Below are 20,436 nucleotides of genomic sequence, written 5' to 3'. Positions count from 1 at the left end.
CTAGCCATCCCCAGTTTCCCCATTTTTGTAAATGATAGCACCATGTCCCTAAGTTATGCAAGCTCTAAACCTTGAGACATCTTTGATTCATTCTTCCATCAAGCTCTCTCACCTACATAACCAATTCAATTTAATTCAACATGTATTTATTAAGTACCTATCATTTGCTAGAGAAAGTAAGGGAAAAAAGACAAAATAAAACAGTCCTTGCTCATTCCTGGGGTGTATGTCTGAGATGAGATGGGATGCAACATTTAAACAAAATAAAATCAGGGTAATTTGAGAAAGTGGATTACTGAGCTAGTTACCAATTAGTCAACAAATTCTACTGATTCTTCATTTGAACTATCTCTTCCTACTTCTTTTTTTCCATTCCTACCACCATCATGCAAGCACCCATCTCCTCAAATACGAATCACTGAAAAAAACCTGGCTTCATTGTCTAGTGAATTCTCTGTTTTTAGAAATAGAAGCTTTCATCATGTCATTCTGTTCAAAACACATCAATAGCTCCCTATTACCTATCATTTCTGCCTAGTTTTCACAACTCTCCATAATCTTTTTTCTACTCTATTACAAGAAAATGAGGGAGTTAGGACAAGTTTCCTGTAGGAGTTGGCACTTGAACTGAGCTTTGAAAAAAGTTATTCTCTGAGACAGAGTTGAGGAGAGAGAAAATTCCAGCCATAGAGGATAGTCTGTGCAAAGTCACGGGTAAGGGATATGAACCTGGGGATAAAGGACAGCAAAGAGGCCAGTTGGGCTAGAATATAAAGCAAATTTGGTATATATGATAGTCATAAAAAAGTAGACTGGAGCCAGGCATATAAGCTTGTCAACTGTGTGGAGGAAGGATTAGAGAGGAAAGAGACTTGAAGCAGGAGAACCAATTAGGTGAGTATTATAATAGTCTAGGTGAGAGATAATTAGGGTCTGAACAAAGATAAAGTGATGAATGGAAAGTATATTTGAGAGAAAGAATTGTTAAGAGAACTGATAGGATGTGAGGGAGGAGGGAAAGGAAAGAATAAAGAATGTCTCTGAGGTTGTGAGCCATGGTGACTAGAAGAAAGTGGTATCCTCTACATAAATAAGGAAGTCAAGAAGAAGGGAGCATTGGGGAGAAGGGTAGAGTTCTGTTTTGGATATGTTGAATTTGAGATGTCTTACAGAACATTAATTTGGAGTTGTTCACTAGTACATCCTTGTCTTTTAAAGACCATGATGCATTGGAAAGAGTTCTGTGATTTGAGTCAGAGGAACAGAGTCTGAGTCCCAGTTTTGACCTTTCTGGGGTTCAATTTCCTCAGCTGTAAAATGAAGTACTTGAATCAGATGTCTCCTAAAGTCTCTCTCAACACTAAATCTATGATCTTAATATCAAATCTCACTTTCTTCATGAAGCCTCCTCACTCTTAGAATCCCCAGTGAGCTCCCCCTTCCCATTTGAACTCCATATAACACTTAGGGGCTGTGCTGCACATGTCTAAGATTACTGTTACTTAGGAAAATCAGTCTGGTGTGTCACTTGAGTTCAGAAGTTCTAAGCTGCATCAGAGCTAAGCCTACCAAGTATTCTAAATAAGTCCTAAACTATCATGGAGACATCCCCCATCCTTATGGAACCATGAACCAGCCCAGTTAGAATAAAGATCAAATATCAGGTCAATCAGCAGTAGGAGAGACCAGTTAGCGGCCACTTCCTTTCTAACCTGGGCAAGATAGGGCACTGAGGACACTTCTACACATATATACAATATACACATGTATATATATGTAAACATATGTAAACACTGTGACAATACAAGTTTGAGAGATGTTATTTCTGGGTAATTAACAATCATTTTATTAATTAGGACTGTGGATAATTAGTAAAAGGGTTATTTGGTTATTTCTCCTATACCAAAGATCCCTCATGGAACCCACTCAACACTTTTATGGCATTGGAAGAGTGGGTGTCCTTTACATGTGGCAATAAGCCCTGATTGGTTAAAAATAAATTAGAGAATGACTATTATAATGAGACATGGGTTTATTCTAACAATGGGCTGGGGATATGACTCTGATCACTCAGTCTTGGTCAGAGAGACTTATCTATACCCATACTTTTCCATCTAGGGTAATCTAGAAAAAAAGGACAATCTGTTTCAATCCATATTTATCTAACATAATGGGCCAGAATCCACCCATTCACTTAGACTAGATTTTTTTTTTTATCTTTTGATCAGATCTGAGTTTTCCCAGTGGGGTGTGTCTGTCCAAGATTTCATTTTATCATCAGCCCTGCTTTTCAAAGGCTTTCTGGGTAAAATCCAGGGGCTGATTTCTGGATTAAGAAACAGGAAGAGGAAAAACCTTAGTTCCAATTCAATAATTGGTTGTCAATATAAGAAAAAAAATCAAATCTCTCTCTCACACATGTATATGTATATATATGCTCTTAAATCCTTATCTTCCTTCAAAGGACACCTTGAGTTCTACTTTCTGCATTAAGCCTTTCCGGATCCTTTCAGCTTCTAGTACCTCTCAGTCCCTGAAATCACCTTGTGCTAATTTTTAATTCTCCAATATGTGCACCTGTTTCTCTTATAGAATGCAAACTCCTTGAGGGCAGGGTCTGCTTCTGCTTTTGTGTTCCTTGTATGTGACATAGTAAATGCTTTAAAATTCTTGTTCATAGTACTAATTCATTCCTTTTTACTACTGGTCATCCTTTAGATTGGGGGTCCTTAACTCTTTCTGTGTCATGAATTCCTTTGACAATCCAGTGGGGTATATAGTCCCCTTCTCAGGATCATGTTTTTAAATGCATGCAGTATAATACATATGATTACAAAGGGAACCACAGGTTAATTCAAATATGGATTTCCTCCCACCATTCCATTTCACGGACCCCTGAAATTTAACCACAGAGCTCATAGGTCAAGAACATTTACTCAGTAGCTAAACTCCCTTAGGGAAGGCACCATTTCTTTCATTTTTTTTTCTTTATTTCTCACAGTTCTAAGTATATGGAACACATTCAATTAATAATTGTCCCATTAACTATCAAGAGTACTCACTATAAGTTGTGTGTAGTTAAACATATTAAACAATATTTAATACTGCACCTGCCCTGGAGTCAGGAGGACCTGAGTTCAAATCCGGCCTCAGACACTTAACACAAATACTAGCCGTGTGACCTTGGGCAAGTCACTTAATCCCTATTGTCCTCCAAAAAGCAAAAAAAACAACAACAACCCAACAATATGGGGGAGGGATGTTAAATTAAGGATAAGATTTGAGTTCTTTATCTAAATAATTTTCCAGTCTAATGTGGAATACAGAGGAAAACACTACCAAATTATGAATGTGTAAACAAACCAAAAAAAGATATAACCAGTGAAAGCTGCACAATGTCATAAAACTGGCATGTTAAAATGTTGATGGAGCTGGCATGGGGGTAGGGGTGGTGAGCACAGATAACTTAGATTAAATAAAACATTTTTAAGGAAAGAGAGAATTCTGAGAGGAATGGATGGTAGAAAAGTTTTGAGGTGAGAAGGAATGAGTTAAATTCACAGGAATTATGGAAATTTCACAGGAATTTAACACTGGAAGGAGTTTTTGAGTCTCTCATTTTTCAGATTAGAAATCTGGTCCCATAGAGATGAAGTACATTGTTCCAGGTTACACAGTTAGTAAGTGGCAGAATTGAAATTTGTGCAGAAACATGTAAGTCTTCAATTAGGAGGCTTAATTTGATCTGGGAAGCATGCAGGGGTGGGGACCTCGGGGCTTCAAGGCCACATATGGCCTTCTAGGTCCTGGGGTGAGGCCTTTTGACAGAGAACACATTTTACAGAACAAAGTGGAGTTTGGATTCAGTCAAAGGGCTGCACTTGAGGACCTAAAGGGCCACATGTGGCCTTGAGGCCACAGGTTCCCCAGCCCTGATAAAAGATTCTAAACAAGGAAGTAATCATAGGACCAATACTTAAAGAAGATGATTCTTATTGAAGTGAGTATGATGGATAAGGTTGTGAAGATACTAGAATAGGAAGGCTATTTGTTCAAATTTATTGCAAATGAGGTTCAAATCAAGCTTTTAGTTAGAATGGAGAAAACAGGGTGAATTGGGGAAAAATTAGGAAGAATATTAATGAAAATGGGGTCCTTATAGACCACATAGAAATATAAGCCTTTTAGACCTAAGCAAACATACATTTCTTATTTGATGGGTTACTTATATAATATTCCATGTGCCATTTGTTTCCCAATGGCAAAAATGAGAAGGAAGAAAGGAAGAAATGATACAGCTTAGCCCAGAAGTGAATTTATTTGTTCAAGCTTCGTTTGCTTTATCATTTCTTCATCAGTGTCATTTTGTGTTCCTTCCCCCCCCCCATCTGGTTTTTGCTCTAGCTATTTCCTACTTACTATACGATGAATTTTAGGATTGTTTTGTTTTGTTTTGTGTTTCAAGCATCTTTTGTCTGTAAGGTGAACCTTTGTGCTTGTGGAAAATAGCTCTTATTATCATTCTTTTTTTATTAAAAGTCATACTGCCATCCCTTAATGAGAGTTGCTCCCAGGGCAGCAAGGGCAGTAGGGATCATTGTAATCCTCAGGTGACCCCCACAATCAATCTGCTCAGTTTATGCTGCTCATATTTTTCTCATAAATAAAAGGTTAAGTTTTAAAATAGGTATTCTCCTTCCTAAATCTCCCTGTGGTCAACCAGTTCTTTAAGATCATCTATCAGGGATTGGTTCCTAGAAGGGAACTTAAATGTTATCTAGTCTAAACTAGGAAAATGAGATCTAGGAAACATAAGTAATTTGTCCAAGGTCATGCACATAGAAAGAATCAGTGGTGGGATTTGAACCCAGGTTTTCTGACTCCAGAACCCTGTGCTCTTCTTTCACCGAGAGAGGGGACAGAAAGAACTCCACCAAGTCTGGGGAGGAACAAAAGGTAGAGAAACAATCAAAATAATAAATCAATGTTTACCTTCTCTTTGGGTCTCTTCTCCCCTTTTATGCTTTTTATGCTTTTTTTTTCCTTTTGTATGGTTCCTTCCTCTTGATTGCTTTGACGTCCCCTAGCCCTCTGTCCTCTTCCTCCCCTCTTTACTTTGCTGAAGGCAACACTGTTCTCTCTTTTGTGGGAAAATCTCTGACTTTGAAAAACATCTTCAAACACTTTAAACAAAGGCAAACAGCAAGCTGAGGGTCTCTACTTTCAGATACAACCGGCAACTCAGCACGAGGCAATTAGCATTCTCAGACCCAGAGATGGTTGATACAAAAAAGGACCCTTTGATGCACCAAGTCCAACCTTCTCCTTTTTGCAGAGATAGGAAACCTACCCACAGAAAGATTAAGGGTCACACAGCTTGGGAATGGCACAACCAGTCTTAGAACTCAGGCCTCGCGATTCCCAGTCCATTAATCTTTACACCTGAGGTTAGTAACAAGAGAATTACCAGTTTTCACTGAATTAAGGTGAGAACATTACTTGGAAGGGTCAAACACTAGCTGGCTATCAAATTAGCATTAATTAGTTTGATTCACAGATTGTTAGAGCTGTATTAACTCCTTTTTCTTTGTTGCAGCAGGGGCTCAGATCAGGGCCCAAGGCCAATGTTTGTATAAGATATGATTACAAAGAGCTCTCTATCCATTAACTCCTTTCAATCACTCTGTGAGGGAGGGAACAAAGTTATTATTATCTCTATTGTACAGAGAAGGAAATTGAGGTCCATTTTAACTAATGACTTGGGCACTCACACATTTAGTGACAGCAAGGACTCAAACCCAGGCCTTTTAGTTGTAAATCCAGCACACTTTCCAAGTGTCAAACCAGCATGCTGCCATCATAGCTCAACCAAGCTCTGAAGCCAATTTTGGTAAGTGCCCATTTGCAATGACATCAGATTCCATAGGGCACCCCCTCACCACCATTGCCTAAAAGGCAATGCTTACACAATGGGAAGAGAACATTGACTCTGGTATTAGAGAATGTGAGTCCACATTCTATCTGGGACAATGACAACCTGTGTGACCTTGGAAAGACTTCATATCCTTAAGCCTCAGTTTCCTCAGCTGTAAAATAGAAGCATTAAATAAGATAGACTTTGGTGTCTTTTCCCCTTCCATAGAGAGGAAAAAAATATCCAAATAATTATAATGCAAATTACAATGAAAATTAGGGTAGCTAGGTGGCACAGTGCCAGGCCTGGAGTCAGGAAGACTCATCATCCTGAGTTCAAATCTATCCTCACTTACTAGCTATGTGACCTTAAGCAAGTTATTTACCCTGCTTGCCTCAGTTTTCTCATCTATAAAAAGAGCTGAAGAATGAAATGATAAAACATCCTAGTATCTCTGCCAAGATAACTCCAAATGGGGTCATGAAGAGTTGGACACAACTGAAAACGGCTCAACAATAACAAAAACAATGAAAATACAACCTCACCTTCCTGCCTATCGTTCATGCTAGTCTTACTTATGCACAGATCTGTTTATGTCATTCTTCTATTGAAAAGTCTTTAATGACTCCCTGTCACTTACCAAGTAAACATCAAACTCCTTTGCTGGGCAGTCAAAGTGCTCTGCCATCTTGTATCAGTTGACCTCCCCAGCCTTCCATTTTGTCCTTTAGTCTAGACAAACTGAACTCTTTACTCTGTTTCCCAATGTGCACTGTACTTTCCTGTCTTTGTTTTTGCTTACATTTCTTCCTATACTTTGAACATCTTCCTTCCTCCTTCTCCTGTACTATCCTTTAGAGCCCACTTCAAATGTCTCCTTCTCCACTGATGACTTCCCTGATCTTCCCTCAGGGAAGACCATCCTCTTTAGCCTTGACTATCATTTTGTTTTTCAGGCCTCCTGTGAAATCCTAATAAAATTGCCCCAAGTCCCAATATTCTAACCTCTTTATGGAGCTCACTGAACATCAGACATGTCCTGATTTAAGCATACAAACTGGCTTTAACCACACCATAATCCTCCAGACTGAACTATAGGAGTCACTGAACAACAGGGCCACTGCCCCTATCCAGTCACCACCCCGTCTCAATATCTTAACTTCCTCATATATACCTCACCAGAACAATAGGCATGTCCACATGATGGAATGCCAGTCACTGCCTCTTGATAGACAATGCCCCTAGACCCAGATGTATTTTTCCCACAGAAACAGCAGGTGTGTCCACACACTCAACCACAACCATCTAGTCTCAGACAGAATCACAATAACAAGTCAATCAGAAAACAGTGCTACCAGGATGCTTGAGCAGGATGTGGACCCCAAAACAATAGAAAGGACCTTCTCTAAGTAGGCACCTGTGCAATAAAAGCAAAAGCTGTCCTTGAGGTGACCTTATGACATAGAGCCTGCCCCCAAGGGTACTTCCTCTGTAAATTATATGTAAAATATGTAAAGTATTGATAATATATAATGATCACAGACACAATAGCTACTTTTTGTGTGTGTCTTATTCCCTTCCCCTCATAACTCTAAGTCCCATGAAGGCAGAGACAATGCTTTTTCTATTTTTGTCCCCATTCTTCCCACCTCCCTCTCTAACTAGAGTGTCCTGTACCCAGTGGATGCTTATTCATCATTTCATGAATTTAAGAGAGGTACAATATGCTATGTTTACTCAGTGTACAAAGAACTCACTCTCAGCTGGAAGGCAAGGTCAGGCTTGCTAGTGACAGAAGGTCCAATTTTAAAGGACTCAAATAGATTTAGTACAACATCTTGGTGGAGCAGTTGGATAGAGGCCCTGTGTAAGTTACTTAACCTCTATCTGCTTCAGTTTTCTCATCTGTAAAATTGGAATAATCATAGCATTTCCCTCACAGGGTAGTTGTGAGGGAATTAGATAATACTTGTAAAACCCTTCTCACAGTTCCTGGCATATATTGGTGCTTAATGGTTGTTCCCTTTCTCTTCTCCCTTTTAGCACTGCCAGGATTATGGACTTATCAGACGCTAAGATGAAAAAAAAATGACATTAAAAAGGCATTACCACTTCCATCCTAAGGACCAGGAAACCTTTTCAAATGACATACGGCTGAATCTTTCCTTTCATGTGTATTATCTATGCCGTTAGAATGTAAGCTCCTTGAGAGTGGGACTGTCTTGATTTTCTCTCATTTCCCAAGCATATAGTGCAGTGCTTTACACACAAGAAATGGTTCCTTCCTTCCCTCCTTCCTTCCCTCCTTCCTTTCTTCCTTCCTTCCTTCCTTCCTTCCTTCCTTTCTTCCTTCCTTCCTTCCTTCCTTCCTTCCTTCCTTCCTTCCTTCCTTCTTTCCTTCCTTCCTTTCTTTCTTTCTTCCTTCCTTCCATCTAGCTGATAAAATATTCTTCTGAAAGTCCAACCCTGATCATTTCACTCGTCAACACTAATCTTCAGTGGTTCCCTATCAATACCTCTGGGATAAAATATGGACCCCATAGCTTGGTATTAAGACTGACCAATCTTGTAATCAACCTTAGAAGCCTCTTATTATCCTTTACTCATTCTTTTTCAGCAAGACCAGACCACAAGTTGTTCTCCATACTCAAAATGTCCATTGCTTTTTTGCCTCATGCCATTTACATTGGTCATCCATCTACCATATAATATTTCCTCTTCATTTATTCTTTTCAGAATCCTCATCTTCCTTCAAAGTTCAGCTCAGGTACCACATTCATCCAACCGAATTCAACAATACTCATTAAGCATGTACTATGCAGAAAGTACTATGTGTTAGTTCCTGATGATACAAAGGTAAAGTACAAAATAGTCCCTGTCCTCAGGGGAACTGGAAGGACACAACACAGACACATTCATCTGAGGAAGGAGAAACCAGTAGCAACTAGGGAGTTCATCTCATTTCCCCAATCTTTTTTTTTTTTAAATTCTCCCCCCCCCCCTGGAGAAAGTGTTCTGTTTCAAATCGAATATTCAAAAAGTATTTTGTCCGGATCTCCATTTTTGTCTTCAACACTGTCTACTCTGATGCTACTCTATGTACATTCCTCACCTCTCTTTCTCCTGAAAAATATAAGCTCCTCGAAGACAGAGACTTTCATTTTTATTTCTGTATTCCCAATACCTAGTATTGTGTCCTTCCCATATTAGAATAAATGTTTACTCAACAGAATGAAACCTCTTGGGTCTGCCTGTCCCATTATCAATGCAAATTTTGGAAAGTGATAAAGAAAGATCAGTAGGAATGGAAAGACCTGAGGACAAATCGCATTTCAGACAAGAAACACACTGCAGGGTGTATTTGATGAACAAGAAATTTTATTTGATTCTCACAGGCAGGAGATAAAACTGTGTTCACTTTAATAGCAATACACTAAAAAATGGAAGATTAGAATAAGTCAAGTTGGTGAGGGCCTTGCATATTAAGTAAAGGAATTAATCTTTTTTTTTTTTTCTGTGAGCAATAGGGAGTCACTGAAGATGTTTGAACCAAAAGAAGACACAATCATATCACACTTTTGGAAGGTGAATTGGCATCAATGTGTCATCTAGATTAGAATAGGTAAAAACTAGAGGCAGGCAGGTCAGTTAGTGGATTGCTACTAATTGCTACTAATGAGGGACTGCAGAGGTCATAAGGCATTAGTATAATTAATGTCTAGTACTATATATTATAAGAGAAGCTGACTTTCTTCTTTCAAGCACTTAAATGGAATATTATCCCATATATTATTCATCAAAAATGAGAACTCTCCAAAGTCTAATATTATTTTCACAGTTGTAATATAATGTCCAACTCTATTCAGTATTGTCAAACTCAAATAAAAATAGGTCCGCATATAGATTTAGGAAACCACAAATTAATGTTATCTATGTTATAATTTTTCTTATGTTATATTTTAATGTTATAATGTTATCTTATGTTATATTTTAATATGTTATAATGTGATCTATTTATAATTTTTATTTTGTTAAATATTTCCCAGTTACATTTTAATTTGTTTCTGTTACTGCTCTATATTTTGCCAACTGCTTTTGGCCTTCTGAACTCAAATTTGACCCCTCTTTAAAGATGTATTCATTCAATCAGAACAAATATATGCTTTTGGGGGACTGAGAGGGTTTAAAAGATGTCCACACTTTGGAAGATTTTATCTGTTTGGGACATGCACTGCTCCAAGCATTCTTGGTTATCATTTAAGTAGCTAGTACAGTGCTCTGCAACTCTTTAGATGGCAGATGATGGCAACCTTATGTCAAGTCTTATTTTGTTCATTCCCATTGAATTTCTTTGTCCATGACAATCACAAGGCTCTTTCCTTCACACTAGTGCGTATTAGGGTCTTCCATGAATGGCCATAGCCAGAGGAGCTAAAGTGTAGAAAGACCAACATGGTCATGAGCAAGTCACTTAAGCTCTTGGAATCTGTTTTCCCTTCTGTAAAATGGAGACAAAGATGTATGTACCAACAGTACTGTTGTGAGGAAAGTACTTTATAACATTTACAGCATTATATGCTTGTGTTGTTATTGTTGTTGTTATTTGTATCTATGTTAACATTTGCCTGAAGAAAATGAGACCTGACAAAGGTAGATGTGACCTTGGATCACAGGACTTACAAATAGAAGGATCTTGGAATTCATATAGTCCAAACTCCTCATTTTCTAGATGAAGTAACTGAAGCCCAAGGCCCCAAAATTAGAGACTGAATTAGAATCCATGTCTTGACTCTGAATTTAGAATTCTTTCTGCCATATCACACTGCAAAACATATATCATCCTGCTGTTTGCACTTAAGTGGACTGATGACACTGAAGACAGGGGAAGTCATTGAAAAAAAATCCAAAGTGATATTTTTAGAGACTCTGTGAGTTCAGAATTTAAGTAAGAAATGAAGATGCATTGAAGAGCAGAGACACTTTCCTCAGTTTCCTTATCTGTCAAATAAATTATTTTGTTGATTTGCTTAAGTGATGTTTACCTCGGTAACAACTAGAACCAAGCACAATAGAGTATTTCCTTGTTTGTATGGTGCTCATGCATGGTCAATTTGAGGTTCATCCTAAATCCCCTAACCATCACAATTTGTGGTGTCTACAGGAATCACACTTGAACATCTGGGAATATGTGGGGTTCTTTGGGAAGTCATTACCCAAGACCTTTTACCCAAGGACCTTTTGCTCAAGACTTTGTCCATGAGATAAGATATTAAAGTGGATCCAGTGTTGGGATGACCTGGGGATCAAATCCAGGCTCAGATACTTAGCACCACACCCAGAAATAAGGCCGTGTAACCTTGAGCAAGTTACTTAACCCCAATTGCTTAAAAAAAAAAGATATTAAAGTGGAAAGATCTGGACTTGGAGTGAAGGAAACCTGAATTCAAATAGTCCCTGACTTTGTGCAATCATTTAACTTCTGTGAATCTTAGCTTTTCCATCTGTAAAATGGAAATAATATACCATTTTTTTTACAGGCAAAATAGGTTTACTGGAATGTCTTTAGTCACAGTTGAAAGTAGCAGTATTGAAAACATTAGTTTCTCCATAAATATATGGAAACCATTTCCAAACCTAATTTTTTTACATGAGAAAAATTATACATTTTGTGATCAACTAAATGGTTGCCATTCCTTTTTACATAATGTTTTATCTCTTACCCTATCCCTGAACTTGATGCAATAAATCAATCCCAACCTCTCCAGTTTACAGTAGGAAATTGTGTTGAATTATAAATATCATCATCAATGTTTAACTCTATATACAAATAATGTACTGGCAAGTATCTAGTTTCAAAGTAGGTTCCTATAAGATGGCAAAGTAGATATTTCTGCTTTAAAATAAGTTACTGAGAGCATATTTTGGTGAAGGAGAGGAGGCTAATCTGGAACTTGTCAATGCTCCAATTTGAACTGGACACTTGCCTTTTAACTTCTTGAGAAAAAACACTTTTGAAAATCATATACATATTTCATTAAATTATGCAGCCATCTTCTTTTTATTTAATTGTCCCAGAACTCTTTTACTGAAGATCTCTGGTCACCAAATCAAGTCTGATATTTCAGGACAATAGGAATGATAATCACCAGCAAAAGGATAACAACTACCAGAGCCATGATGGCCTTCATTTTGCCACCACATTTGTCTGTGAAGCTGTTTAGATCTGTTGCTAAAAGCTGTTGCGTTATTTGATAAGCTTTCTGATTTGTCTTGTAGTTCATCCAATCTCTCTCCTCTTTCAATCACTTTTGTAATATTCTCTTGCATGACATCAATTACTTCATCCATCTGATTCTGTACATGCCTAATTTTGTCATTCCGAGGTCCAAATTTTGGTCCAGATGGGCCCCTTAGAAAAAAATCCTCTTCTTCATCTGAATCTTCTTCCAAAAGATTTCTCCTTTCACTTTTCACAGAACCAGTGACATCATCATCATCATTTAGGTGGCCCTTGAATTTAGGAGGCATCTTTATTATTCAAAAAGTTGTTTTCCTTTTCCCAATTTTAAGCGGCAGATATAAACCACCTGGGTGTCCGCCAGGAGGCTTCTGGTAGCCCCTCCAAGCTAGGCCAGGCTGGGCCGGGCCCAACAGGGCAGAGCTGGGCGGGGGGAGGGAAGGGGAGGAAGAAAGGAGGAAGGGGAAGGGGGGGGTGGAAATGGCGGCAGGCGTGGACCCAGCGTCAGATGCTCGGCTCCTCCGCCACTCACTCGGACCTCTTGGGTTTTTCTTGAGAGAGATACTGGACTGGTTTGCCATTTCCTTCTGCAGCTCATTTTACAGATACAGAAAATGAGGTAAACAAGGTTAAGTGACTTGCCCAAGGTCACATACTGAATAAGTGTCTGAGACTGGATTTGAACTCAGGAGGCCTAGTGCCACCCTATTGCTAGCTAACCTGATCTGTATTTACAGTTCAGACAGCCAAGAGCCTGGCTAGACTGAGGAAGAGGGCCTGGAGTCCTCCCCTTTAGAATACTGCTACTAAAACTACCACAAACTCCCATAATTGATTATTGGACTCCATTAGAACACAATACTCGAATCAGAGCCTGGTAGGAACTTTGGCAAGTGTTTATTTGTCAGTAAGTGAAAACACAGCAAGGTTTCAGAAGGTTACATTTTGTTTCAAATGCCATGCTTCTACGAGTAGAGAATCACAGATTTAGAGCTGTGAAGGGACCTTCCAGGGAGTCTAGCCCAAATCTTTCACCTCACAAATAAGGCAACCGAGGCCCAGAGAGTTTAAATGACTTGTCCAAGGTCACAACGTGGTAAACGGCAGTGTCAGGTTTGAATCCAAGCCCTCTGATTTGAAGTTCAGGGCTTTATTCCACCACTGCCTTGTCTCCCTACTTCTATGCACACTACATATAACTTACATTTCTGTAGCTCTTTCAGGCTACATCCTCCCAATAGCCCTGTGTTATTAATACGTGCTCTTATTTAAACCTTTTTGTTGTTGTTATTCAGTTTTGTCTGACTCTTTGTGACTCCATTTGGGGTTTTCTTGGGGAAAATAATGGCTTGCCATTTCCTTCTCCAGTGCATTTTATAGATGAGGAAATAGAAGCAAACAGGGTTAAGTGACTTGCCCAGGGTCATACAGCTAGTGAATGTCTGAAGCTGGATTTAAATTGAGGTCCTCCCAATTTTAGGTCTGGTGCTCTATCCATTAAGCTGTCTAGCTTCCTTACCCTTTTTATAGAAGAGGAAACTGAAGATCACAGAAGTAAAGGGATTTACCATCCTCCTCCAATCATGCAAAGAATATATTTCAGGGGTGGGATTTGAACCCTGACTATAAGTCAAGGACTCTATCCATTTATACCATTCATGGGATCCTAAACAATGACACCATGACTTGGCTTGAGATACAGTAATATCTAAAGGCTGGATTACTGGACTTAGAGGCAGGAAAACCTGGGTTCAAATCCCACCTCAGATTATATATATATATATACACAAGCTGTGTAACTGAATAAGTCATTGAATCTCTCTCTACCTTAGTTCCTCATTTATAAAATGTGGGAGGTGGAATCAATGGCATCAAAAATCCCTTTCACCTCTAAATCTGTAATCCTACGATTCTCTCAGAGCTTCCTTCCTTGACATAGCACTATGTTCTGTCTGTTATAGCCCCTGCAAATGGTGCAAAAGAAAAATACACTGACTTGGAAAATTTCTCTTATTGCCATTGTCATCTGGGAACAAAAAAGCAGGAAAACAGCACCAATGTTGACATTCAAAACTAATTTGCTCAGGAAAATGAGACTCTTAGGTTCATCAGTCTCCTTATCCTTCATTTCTTTTTCCCCTTTTAGCATCAATTCATGGATCTGATTCTATTTCTTCTTATTTTGGAATCTATTTCTGAGAATGCAGGTCAGAAACAAGGTCTGTCTGCATATTTGTGTGTGTGTGGAGAGGGGAGTAGGGTGGATTTGTATGCTTATAAGTAAATGTAAATGCTTGAGACGGAAAAAAAAAGAAGACAGAGACCTTGTCTACATAAGCAAAGATGTGGGCTCATTGGCTCTGCATTTTACAAGCTCTTCATAAATGGATATACATCAATGGCTTGGATTCATTTTGCAGCAATCTCATTCACTTGCTAACCTGGTTCAATATCTTTCCTGTCATGTAAACATGGCCACTGAAACAGGAAAAAGTGAGTGTGGAAGGCGAGAACAGAAAGCAGAAGAGCAGCAAGCATCTCGCAGAGCTGGCTGACTTTTGACACCTAAAGTCAAAAGAGTTTATTTATAGTGAGTGTTTGAGAAAGGAAAGGGCAGGAAAAAATGTCTGGGCCTTTCATTTTGTAAAATTTCTCATAAAACGCTCAAATCAAATTTCTACTGGAAACTTGGGCCACTTTCATCAAATGCAGCTCTGCTTTTGTTAAATTTATGGCAGCTTTTGGAGATCCCTATGGTACAGGGTGTCTTGAATTTTATGAGTACATTAATAATTTTGGGTGATACATATGAAATAGGTGGAGGAAATGAATATAGCCCATTTTAAGTGGTGATGTGAAGGTGTTGGTGGCTGACTTAACTGAATATTTAATGTAGACACATAAAGGCTGCCCAGCAGGATGGAATCCTCACTTAATTCATAAAAGAAAATAAATGCAAAAGTTTGATCAGCTCCCCTGGGGTACTGATTCATACTGAATCACTCCCTACCTCCCCCTGCCCCATAAAGGAAGCATATAATGCAATGTACTTTTCAGAGACTATAAAAGTAATGAGAATGCACTATAGGTCAGAATAGTCAGCTTTTTAAAAGGAAGATGTTCACAATGCTTGTATGCTCTGTGGTCACCAGTGAGTCACTTAGCTCTCCAGGACAATGCTCTGCTTAGGACCCTCAAGATTAGAGCAAACTTATTTAAAACAGCAGCAGCACTCCCTTTTATTGGAGTCATTAAAAAAAAAACGTGTCATTGGTGTTATGCATGAAGGAGTTTGTTTTAGCAGGGTTTGCTTTGCGGCTTTAAGCTAACATTTATACTTGCTGGGAAGGGAGGCAGAGAGGTTTAATCTAACAGGATATATATGCTTCTGTATAACTATTAGTTTAGGATGTGGGGGGCTTGCTTAAGGGGGCTCCTTTATGTGTTAAAATAAGGTTTGTGAAGTATGGGGTGTTCGCCTAATGTTTTACTATATTGCCTTTTGTGTTAATACTTGTGCTGCCTCTTGCAAGTTAACATTTATGTTGCAATATGTTAAGCTAATGAATAAGCTTGATGGGAAAAATAATTGGGGGAACAATGAGGTAGGTGATTGAGACACATCTGTTCTTGAGGAAAGAATGAATGTTGATCAAGAGGATAGGTGACAGACTAACTCAACTCAAATCAAATCTGTTAGACTGTTCTTTGCTTCCCCCTTTCCTGTCTATGCCCACTCTATCTGGAATTGACTCCATCCAGGCTCCACCTCATCTCAATCAACAACTTTTTTTTTTTAAAGCAATTGGGGTTAAGTAACTTGCTCAAGGTTACACGGCCAGTTATTTCTGGGTGTGGTACTAAGTATCTGAGCCAGGATTCGATCCCAGGTCATCCTTACTCTGCGGCTAGTGCTCTTACTCCCTGCACCACCTGGCTGCCCCTCAAAACTTTCTTTAAGCCACAATTCAGATACAACTTCTTTCATGAGGTCTGGACAGAACTTCTATTGATCCCACCAAGAGGTAACAGCTTTGGGGTGACAGCCTCTGGGTTCTGATACAGGCTCTTTCCCTTATTACCAGTGTGATTTCAAACAAATCATTCTGCCTTTCAGAACTGCCTTCTCAGTTTTCTCTTTGTAAAATTAGGAGATTGGACAAATTGATTTCTGAGATTCATTCTGACATTAACTCTCCTATGTATAAGGTATTGGTACTTTAAAATTCTGCCCTTTCATACAGAGTAATTTGTTGCTAAGTTAACATTGCTCATGATTCTAAGAGGAAGTTACTCTGACTCAGAGTTGTGAGGCAGTCATTGCTCATTTTGAGTGTGATAAGCTGTAGTATCCTATTGAGAAAGGAACACTAGAATTGTTCTCTGATTATGGGACAAAAGTAATTTATGTGACTATAGACAAAAGATGAGAATTGTATTACTAGCCATTAACTAAGGCTACATAATTCTCAGAGAGGACTTACTCAGAGTCTGAATTCAAAAAAATGAGATAATGAGATGAAAAAGCAGATTTCAGGACTGTATCATCTAAGCCTATGCTGGAAGTGATAGCTACCTCAGTAGCTATTGAGGAAAAAGTCCAGTAGTTTGAATAGTTTGGCTTAGACATTGTACTCAGACACTAGTGGAGTGTTAGTTGGGTACAACATAGATCAATTCAGATTAAAAGAGGGGCATATTTTTTAACACAGAAACTACATTTATCACAGACCATATATGTGGAGTTCCTGAAATAAAATGAAGACACTGATATTTACAATTCCTGAGTAGTGAATTACCCAAGGACACAGGTCTTCCTTATTCATGTGCCTTGTTGAAAGGTTTCTTTTCCCCATTCTCCCCCAGAGATACTGAAATTTTAGTGGGATAGTATGATCTAGATTTATTTGTGGCTTGTGATGTACTTATTATTCTTGTACTTCAATACATCAATACTGGTAATATTGTTAATATACCTTTTTTTCTTTGTTACTCAATAAATGGTTATATGTAAAATAGAAAAGCGTTTTTGCTTTATGTAGTAAACCGGCCTAAGGGGCCAGGTCATTGTCTCCGGGAGAGGGTGGATGCCTTTCCTTCCCTCTTTGGAACATTTCTTCAACATAACCATACATCTGGGATGGTCATAAATTAGTTTCAGGCTTCAGTCTACACAAAGGCAGAAAGGTCTTGGACCTAATGACTCCTGCCCCCTACTCTGTAGAAGAGAAAATATAAGTCCAAGCAGCACTACCCCTACCTTGACTGATTTGTCAGTAAATATGAACATTCCTGGTGCCACTCATAATAGAAAAGACCCAGTGGTTTTTAACTAAATGACTGGTTTGTGGAAATGGAAGCACATTGATGAGGGCTCAGGAGCTAAACTGCTAAGTAGGGAGAATATCCCTCACAACAGGATTACTCTTTGGCTTTTTAGAGAATTTGAGTGTAATTGCATTATAGTGGTCTTTATGTGGCCTTCCATCGTGAGGACAGGTTGGAGTGAGCAAGGCAGCACATAGAGGAAGTGTATCCACCAACATGGACAAGGGTCTCAGAAGTCAACTTATTGCACAGACCCACTCGGCCAAGATTTTTAGGCAATCAATCATCCCTTGAAGAAATCATAGAATGGTTTATATGCAAATAGAACAAAAGATAAAATATACTTTTGTTATGTGATTATTGTTAAGACATGGGAGAAAGACTGGGAGAAAGGGGAATGATGTGGAATGACTGAGTAATGATAGGAAGGGTAGAGGCATTGGTCAAACTTCTGTTCAGAGAGGTAGATGGCTTCTCTTATCTTTGCCTGACTGATAAATGTAATAATATATCTTAAACTGGTAAAGGGGCAACTAGGCAGAGTAATAGAGTAGTTGACTTAAAATCAGGAAGATCCATCTTCATGAGTTCAATCCGGCCCGAGTCATTTATTAGCTGTGCCACTCCGGGCATGTCACTTAATGCTGTTTGCCTCTTCATCTGTAAAATGATCTGGAGAAGGCAATGACAAAGCACTCCAATATCTTTGCCAAGAAATCCCCAAATGGAGTCACAAAGAGTCAGCCATGACAAATGACTAAACAACAAGTTGATAAAGATGTCACTCAATGTCTATCTTTCCTAGTCCTCTGGGGGAAGTGATAGAGGGAAGTTGGGTTTGAACCTTGGATGGAGGGCTAACAAACCAAGAGGTGTTTTCTGTTATAAATAAAGTCAAGAATGTTCATATTTACTGCAAGGTCACCCAAGGCAGGGGTAGTGCTGTTTGGTCTTACATTTTCTCTTCTATAGAAGAGGAGGCAGGAGCCACTAAACCTTAGACCTTTTCTTTCTTTGTGGAGATTGAAGTTTGAGACTAATTTATGACCTTTCCAGACAGACAGTTATGTTGAAGAAATGCATTGAAGAGGGAGGGAGGGACATTCACCCCATTACAAGGGCAATGACCTGGCTTATCAGACCTCAAGTAGATCTTCGTTAAGTGCCTCTCCGATATATTTATCATCTGATGCATATTTGTGGTTAGTTTTTATTCTGTTATTATCATGGAAGTTCCAAAGAGGGAGAGGTAACATCCTTTCAGAACTTTGCATCTCCCCTATCCCAGTGCTCTTCACAATGGATGCACATAATATAGGTTTGTTGAATGTTTAATGAATTTATCAAATGTAATTTGCATAGATTTTACTTAATTATCATATCATTTGCAATGAGAGGCAGCACGGTGGAGAGGATACTGAGACAACCTCACAGCCAGGAAAACCAGGGGTCAAGTCTTGTCCCTGAAACATTCTGGTTGTATAACACAGCTCTTGGAGGCTCTCTAAGGTTACCTGCAACAGGAGAAGGAGCTTGCTCACTTAGGAGTTCCTGATACCAATGAAATCACAGGTGCAGTTCTTATTCCTACCTCTCTCACTTGCACTACATGTTCCTGTCCTCTCTAGAAAGGAATAAATGACACATAAATGAAGAACTACAATTAAAACCAACATGTAATCATTTGTGTAGGAATGCAACAAACTAAGAATTGTGGGGCAGAGGAAGATCTCTCAAAGTTAGGACTATCAGAAATGGCATTTGAGTTGGTATTTGAAAGATTTTTGCCCATTGAATTTCGATGGGCAAAAAATGGTGACAAATCTTGGATTTTAGTCAAAGGGCACAACATTGTAAGGGAAAGTGCAGGATGTATGGGGAAGAGATGATCCTGCAGATTGGCTAAGGCAGTTAGCTTGTTTGGGGGAACAGTGGGCAATAAGAGGAAAAGGTAGATTTGCCTCAGCTCCCAGAAGGAACTTGAAGAATATCTGGCAGAAAAGTTTGGGCTATATCTGGTAGGTAATAAGTATTCATAGGTGTTTTTTCATTTTTGTTTTAGTTTCAGCAGTTGTGGGGTAACATAATCAAATCACAGTCATAATAACTGGTATTTACATAATATTACTTGAAATATCTGACCATGGAATCAAGGTTGGTTAAGGCTACAAGTGCAGAAACTGGAGCCAGAGAGGTCAAATTACTTAGTGGCGAATTTGGTACAAGAATTTAGATCTCCTAACTTTCCCTTTGCCGTGCTTTCCATACTACCATACTACTTTTCATATATTATACTGATTTTCTTTAAACACTGTTTATCATCAATCAATCATGAAAAACTGATTAGAGACTTACGCTATAGCAGCACTGTGCTAGGCTCTGGGGACACAAATAGAAGGAAAAGAAAAAAACCTTATTTACAAGAAGCCAACATTTAAATGGAGAGACAACAGACATTCTCAAATATATACAGAGTAAATTTTTTTAAAGTTAAGTAAAAGTTATTTTAAGAGAATGGGCACTAGAATTTTGGAGGAACAGGTAAGGCTTCATTGAGAAGGTTGTCCTTAAGTTGGATCTTGAGCAAAGAAGGGAATTCTTTGAGGGCTAAGGTGAGGAGGGAATGCTAGCTATGGTGGGGAAGATGGTATTGGTTATGATGATGGTGATAATGGTAGTAGCATGTGGTAGTGGTGATGGTGATGATGATGATGTTGATGACAATGGTGGTGGTGGTGGTGATGGTGAGGGATGATGGTGGTGGCAGTATATTAATGATGGAGATAGTGGAGATGATAATGGTGGTGGTGGTGGTAGCAGTATATTGATGATGGAAATAGTGGTGGTCATGATGGTGATGGATGATAGTGTTGGTGGCAGTATCTTGATGATGGAGATGATGATGATGATGGTGGTGGTTGTTGTGGCAGCAGTATATTGATGATGGAGATGGTGT

At 38.8% G+C, this 20,436-nt stretch overlaps 1 protein-coding gene and 1 pseudogene across 2 annotated transcripts in view; both read right to left on the bottom strand.

The window, feature by feature from the left end:
- The window catches only part of KCNIP4 (potassium voltage-gated channel interacting protein 4), a 482,165-nt gene that overhangs the window by 71,200 nt on the left and 390,529 nt on the right, over positions 1-20,436 (bottom strand). The window lies entirely within an intron of this gene.
- On the bottom strand, positions 11,440-12,618 carry LOC138150436 (vesicle-associated membrane protein 4 pseudogene; annotated as a pseudogene).

Source organism: Petaurus breviceps, unplaced genomic scaffold (assembly GCF_028583685.1).
Source record: "Petaurus breviceps papuanus isolate PSGF00001 unplaced genomic scaffold, PetGlider_PUasm1.0 140, whole genome shotgun sequence".
NCBI lineage: Eukaryota > Metazoa > Chordata > Mammalia > Diprotodontia > Petauridae > Petaurus > Petaurus breviceps.
Note: the sequence above shows the minus strand (reverse complement) of the source record. Positions and strands in the feature narration are given on the sequence as shown.